Genomic DNA, 7,420 nt, shown 5'->3' with positions numbered 1-7,420 from the left:
GAGAGAGAGAGAGCGCCCTCTCACACAAGAAAATATATAGCGAATCCGAGCCAATCACATCGCAGTTTTACATTTATGGCCTCATATGGTGATCACCTCATGGCCTTATATGGAGATCACCCCATCAAGCTTATACATATTCATTTAAGCAACCATGGCACTGCCCATAAACCCCTCCCCCTCCCCCATCAGATCACTACTACAAAATACTTTTCACACAAATAAAATCAGATCTAAAAAAGTGGAAAAATATCAGGTCCTCCTGACTGGGTTGAACTAATATAATAAAAAATGACAATTATACCCTGATTAAAATATATATGTAGTGCCATACCAATCAGTTTACAAAAACTACTTTATAAAGCTAGAAAAAAAATTTTAAAAATGCATTTGGAAGAACAAATGGTTCAGAATATCAAGGGAATTAATGAAAAGAAATGTTAGGGAAGGTTGACTAGTTATATCAGATTTTAATCTGTAGTATAAAGCAGCAGTCATCAATATTTCTTGGTATTGGCTGAGGAATAGAGTAATGTATCAATGGAATAGATTGGACACATGATATTCTGCAGTCAATGACTATAGTAATCTATTATTTGATAAACCCAAAGACCCCAATTTTTGGAATAAGAACTCACTCTTTGACAAAAACTGCTGGAAAAACTGGAATATTGTATGGCAGAAACTGGGCATAGACCATTATCTAACACCATATACAAAAATCAAATCTAAATGGGTGCATGATCTAGGTATAAAGGTTGACACTGTAAGCAATCTCGGAAAGCAAGGAATAGTTTACCTGTCAGATTTTTGTAGAGGGAAAGACTTTATGACCAAACAAGAATTAGAGAGCATTATAAAATGCAAAATGGATAATATTGATTACATTAAATTGAAAAGCTTCTGTACAAACAAAGCCAATGTAACCAATATTAAGAGGGAGGTGGGAAATTGGAAAAGAATTTTTAGAACCTATGTCTCTAATAAAGGTCTCATAAAATATACAGAGAACTGCATCACATCTATAAGAATACAAGTCATTCCCCAATTGATAAATGCTCAAAGGATATGAACAGTCAGTTTTCAGAGAAAGAAACTAAAGATATCTATAAGCATATGAAGAAATGCTCTAAATCACTATTGATTTGAGAAATTCAAATCAAAACAAATCTGAGATATTACATCTCACCAGTCAGATTAGCTAAGATGACAAAATAGGAAAATGACAAATGCTGGAGAGGATGTGGGCAAATTGGAACACTAGTGCATTGCTGGTGGAGTTGTAAACTGATCCAACTATTCTGGAGAGCAATCTGTAATTATGCCCAAAGGGCTATAAATAATGTCATACCCTTTTATCCAGCAATACCACTTCTAGTGTTATATCCCAAAGAGATCATAGAAATGGGAGGAAGACCCATATGTACAAAAATATTTATAGCAGCTCTTTTTGTCGTAGCAAAGAATTGGATATTAAGGGGGTGCCCATCAATTGGGGAAAAGCTGAATAAGTTGTAGTATCTGAATAAGTTGTAGTATATGCATGTAATGGAATACCATTGTACTATAAGAAACGAGGAGCAGATGGACTTCATATTTACCTGGAGAGGCTTATATGAACTGATGCTGAGTGAGAACAGTAGAACCAGGAGAAATTTGTACACAATTACAGATACAATGTATCTGTGATGACCAACTTTGATAGACTGGACTCTTCTCAGCAATGCAGTGACATAAGTCAATCCCAAAAGACTCATGATGGAGAGAGATGTCTACATCCATAGAAAGAACTAGAAAGAACTGAGTTTGAATCCAGACTGAGGCAAACTACCTGATCTTCTTATTTTTCTTGTTTGGTTTTATTTCCTCTTTACCATTTTTCATTCCATTGCTACAATCTGTCTTTATAACCTTACTAATGTGTAATGTGAAAAGTATTTGCAGATCCTATACTTGATTTTATGCCATCATGTGGGGCAGGGAAGGGAGAGGAACAAAATTTGAAACTGAAGAAATTGTGGAATTGAATCTTGTAATCTAAAATTAAATAAATTAATAAAGACCAAAAAAATACTTGTTAGTGCTTGAAAAAAACTTGAAAATACAATCTATTTCCTTACCTCCAACACTGTGTGCCAGGTTAACTCTAAGGGATCATTTTACGCTTATGCATTATAGCTCCATGGTGCTTTTCTCCTAAAATTTTAATAGCAAAATTATTACTTTATAGAATTAAGTTCCTTGAAAGTTTCTAAACATTGCTAAGAACTGTTAGTTGAAAATCACCATTTTTTCCTGTCATAAAAACTCTGATTTTTTTTTGTACAGGCCTAAAATTGTGTGGACATCTACCCATATATCACAAAGGATGATACCTGAACATTTTTTTTTCTTGCTGAGCTCATTCAGCCCCCCTTGCCCTCAAAAAAGGCAAAACTATGTGGTTGTTTTCCTTTGCCCAGAGTTGGGGCCATAGATATTTACCTATTACTCACTACTTCCTCATAATATTCTAGGGGTTGCAATGATGTTTATGTTGAGGAAGGGGGTATTTGTGACTCCTACTATTCCACAATTTATCATGAGAGTCCTCACTGGAGTTATAATTCCAGCTTATACTAAATCATTTCCCATGACAATATCACCTCAAAAACAAAATATTTACTAAACCACAAGATAAATTAAAAAATAATCATGACTCAAGTTGGCAAAATCAAGAATGATCAACACATTGATTCTTTAAAAGACCATATCAAGAATAACCATAATAATATAACAATAGTAATACTCAGTCCATAAATTTTGCATCAAATTCTTTCAAGTATCTGTGGCCAAGACTAAGCACACAATTTCTAAAACTTAGAAAGTAGATACGTGAGTATGGAAAACTGTGCACAAGGAAAGTCAAATCTTTGGATATTAGGCCTTGATATACTTGGTAACTTCAGGAATAATCTTCCCCAAATGAATTTACTTCTCTGCTACTTTATCTCCTTCTGGTCCTCACTGTTTTCCTTTTGGTATTCTTCTGTTCTTAAACCAATGAAGCAATGATGAGTTCATTAGCTAGAAAGTCAATGAAGCAGTGTTAAGCTTTCTTTAGTCCATAGGAACCTATAATAGGTCACTGATACAGTATTATATTAGAGACACAAGCAGTTACCTTAATCTAGAGAACTGTCAAAGTCCTGGGATCTTCAAATAAGGTGGGATTCTGCTTTGCCTAATAATCTCCAAGTTTATTGTCACATGATGAGAAGCAGATGACAGCAAAAGAGATGCAATGCCTCTTAAGCTCCTTCTGGTCTTTCCAACTCAAACCAAAAAGGTAAATAGAACAAAATACAGGAAGACATCTCTAAGAGGTTTCTCCTCTCTCGAAAGAAATAGGATTCAGTTGTCTTTTAAGAAGTTTCCAGCAAATGTTCCAGTCATTCTCTAGACAAGCAGCAATGTCTTTTCTAATCAGCAAGTTCCTATCTGAAAGAGTCATATGCCAGAAGCAGAAATACTCTGCCTTCTATCTCCAGCTTCTTGTCATTCCTCCTGTATGCAGCTTACTCTCCTGTGTCTTTAATTTTTCTCTTTCTATAGCTTCTTTTCAGAGTTGTCTCTGATTTATTTTATTACTTGCTTTATTTTTTTATGTCATTCAATTTTTCAAATTAGAGCCTCCAATTGGTGAGTCATCATTACTTTATCAGTCAGTCAATAAAAACTTATTTTCATTGTTGTTGCTCAGGTTTTTTAGACTCTTTGTGAGCACATTTGAAGTTTTCTTGGCAAAGATACTAAATTGATTTGTCATTTTCTTTGCTAATTTATTTGATAGATGAGGAAACTGAGACAAACAGGGTTAAGTGACTTACCCAGAGTCACACAGCTAGGAAGCATCTGAGGTTAAATTTGAACTCATGTCTTCTTAACTCCAGGCACAGTAGCCTATCCACTGTGCCAGATAGCTGCATACTATGTGCACAACATGCAAACCATTATGTGTATGTACATATGTACATATGAAAATCCACAAAAAACAAATTGATGGGATGCACCACAATTAAAGGAGATCAGAAAAGACCTGTTGTAGAAAATGGAATTGTATATGGGTCCTGGAGGAAACCCAGGAAGCCAAGAGTTGTAGATTAGAAGGGAGGACATTTCATGGAAGACAACCAGTGAAAATGATTGGAACCAAAAGATGGAATTTCTTGTTACCGGTAGAAGTTCAGCAAGGAGGGTGGTGTCATTCAATCACAGAGTAAGTGAAGGAGCATATGTGTAAGAAGGCTGTAAATATATATGGGGAAGGGAGAAATAGGTTATGAAAGGCTCTAAATACCAAAGAGAAAGTTTTATATTTGATCCTGGAAGTAATAGGGAACCATTGGAATTTATTGAATGGGAGTGAGAGTGAGAAGAATGACATGGTGAGAAGTATACTTTAGGAAGATCAATTTGGTATGTGAGTAGAAGTTGAGAGAGAATAAGGAGAAATATGGCAGGGATAAAAAAAAAAGCAAGCTGATATTTCTCATTTTTCTGCAGAATACCACAATTTGTGACTTTGTTACTTGCTCAAACTTGAGTAAGATTTGATACCTACTTTAATGCTCATTTATCTTCTTTTCTTTTTCCGAATTTAAGTATGTGATAAGGTTTAGGTTTTTTTTTTTCACAAATATTAATAGGTCTTAAGTGCAAGCATCAAGGAAGAAATCAATTTTTAACATCGGTTTCTAAACCACTTAGCCTAAAATTCCAAAATGTATATCAGCAGACTAAGCATACTACAAAATAAAAGATATTCTATTGCTAATGATTTTTTTTTCACTTTTCAGTTGTTTTATTTTCCTAGGATTCTTTCAATAGACATTTATTTATGGCTTTGGAATTATATGCAATACAACTCTTCACCTTAAAATAGATGAAAAATAATGTAGTTTTCTTAAGATCTTCCAATATCCTCTTGCTTACATCTGTCACTCTGAAAATACATTTAATCTTGATGGAATGAATATACACAAATATATACATGCATGTGCTTCTGAATATGTATGTATATGTGCAAATAATCACATTGTTATACTTTGATCTCCTTTACATGTCTTTTAATAAAGGCTAGGTAACGACTTAGCTTCTATTATGAAGTAGAAATAATTATTTTATACCTCTGAATACCCTTCCCCAAAAACTTTACTCTATATTTGGGTGGCTCATTTGTAACAGTTAAGGAAATAACATATCAGTTATATTGAAGTTGAGTTTAGGAAGATAATTTTTTTTTGAGAAAAAAATTTTAAATGTATTTCTGATTTTGGAGACTGTATGTCATTTGTTGTTGTTGTCGTATGTCCTTTGTTCTCAAGGAGACCAGGACATCAAGGAGGTCCTGACATACAACTAAATTGGATTTAAGTGAATGAGGGCTGTGTAAAGTCACCAGTTTCACTTTCTCCTCCACAACCATTTGGAATACCCTCAGTGTTTAAGGCCAAAACAGAAACAATTGCTATGTATATTTGCTCTTTGTCAATTAGGGACTAAGCAATGACCAAGTGGGGCTTAGCCTGGGACCTATTGTTGGAGAATCAATGAGAGCCAGAGTGAATTGGGTTTAAGACATGGAACTTTAGAAAAAAATTAACCAGTAAATCCCAAGATATTTTTCCAGGTTTCAATGATCAAAATGTATATTCCTTTGGGAAGAGCATCTGAAGGTAAGGATATGATACCTATAGATAGAATTTGAAACCTGAAATATTAAATAGGATAGAATAATTGGACAATTCTAATAAAATACATTTTGATAGGAAAATTGGAAAGACCTGAACTAGAATTAAAAAAAAACAGCACAAATACAATGTGCAAGAACATACCTAGAAATAATAACTGACACATAATATTTTTAGATTTGGTAAGAAATTTACAAACATTAACTGCACCAATTCTCACAACAACCCTATGAGAGCATATAAAATAAAATATAGATATTATTCTCCTCATTTTACAGAGGAAGAAACTGAGACTGAGAGAAGTTAAGTGATTTGTTCAGGGTCACACAGCTATAAAATGTCCAAAGCAGGATTCTTACTGACTTCAATTCAGTGTGTCATCCACAATGCTACCTAAATGCCTCAACATGGAATTACTATGAAAAATTTCTGAATGTGTTGGTGTACTGAGAAATCAGTACTAGTCAAAAATGAGATATGTTAAGTGAACATTGAGAATAAGATGGTAGCAACACCACCTCACCCTGCCTCTCATCTTGGTCAGATTATTTTCAGAATATTTTGTCATGATTTAAACTATAGGTAATTTTTAAAGGACATTGACAAATAATAGTATATCTAAAAATGGAGACTGACATCAATAAGGAGCCTCAAAATCATGTCAGATGACTGTCTGGAGGAAATAAAACTGCTTACCCTTAAAAGAGATGTCATCAAAAGAATGAGATTTTTGTAGTCCAGACCTAGAATTTCACAGTTAGTATGTGTTAGAATCCAGATTCCATGACTCTAATTCCACTTTTCTATTCTTTAAAAAAAAAACACACCACCTTCCAAGATAGCTGTCGTTGGTTATTTAAAGGCCATCATGTCAAAAAAAAAAAAAAATGAGGATCATCCTGTTTAGCCTATAGGGCAGAACCAGAAACAGTAGATGAAAATAGCAAAAAGGTAGATTTCAACTCAGTATTTGGGACATCTTCCTTCCAATGGGTCTTGCATTTGGAAATAGGAATAGGCTGCCTGACAAGGGTTAGGAAAATGATCATCATTAAAGAATTCAAGCAAAGGATGATTGACTACATTTTTTAGTGAAAGTGATGTTCAAGGTAGATTTGATTGTTTTGGTAGAGTTTTCCTGGACTACCTTGGACTTCTCTTCCAAAGCTAAGCTAATGTGATTCTGAGTCTCTGTTGCACGTTTCTCTTCTGAAATGATTTTGTGTTATTATTTATCAGTATTTTCTTCTGCTCTTTCTAATGACTGGGAGGAGAAAAAATGAATACAGATATATTGAGTGTATGAAGCAATAATCTTAATATTATAATTGCCCCCTTTTAAGCCCAATTTCCTGGATTTTTGGCTGAATCTCTAGTTTAACAACTTTCTCATTCTTTGACCAAAAAGTGTACATTTCTTGCAGGTGGGAAATTTCATTAATTTCTGCTGCTCTGCTAATGACTAGAGTAACTCAAATGTGATTAATTGACAACAGATTTTAACCCTAAAAGTTTGCGATCTTTAAATAAATATTTTTTTAATCCTGATGATTTCAGTTTCCACATGACTGCAATGATCTGTGAACAGAAAATCATATGATAATGAGAAGGAAAATTTAGCTGACAACATGTAACAGTTGAGCAACGATTTATTCTTTCTGATTCACCTGTAATGGAGCATTTTGATG

This window comes from Petaurus breviceps, unplaced genomic scaffold, assembly GCF_028583685.1.
Source record: "Petaurus breviceps papuanus isolate PSGF00001 unplaced genomic scaffold, PetGlider_PUasm1.0 126, whole genome shotgun sequence".
Classification (NCBI taxonomy): domain Eukaryota; kingdom Metazoa; phylum Chordata; class Mammalia; order Diprotodontia; family Petauridae; genus Petaurus; species Petaurus breviceps.
The sequence above is the reverse complement of the archived record's forward strand: the minus strand, read 5'-3'. Positions refer to the sequence as shown.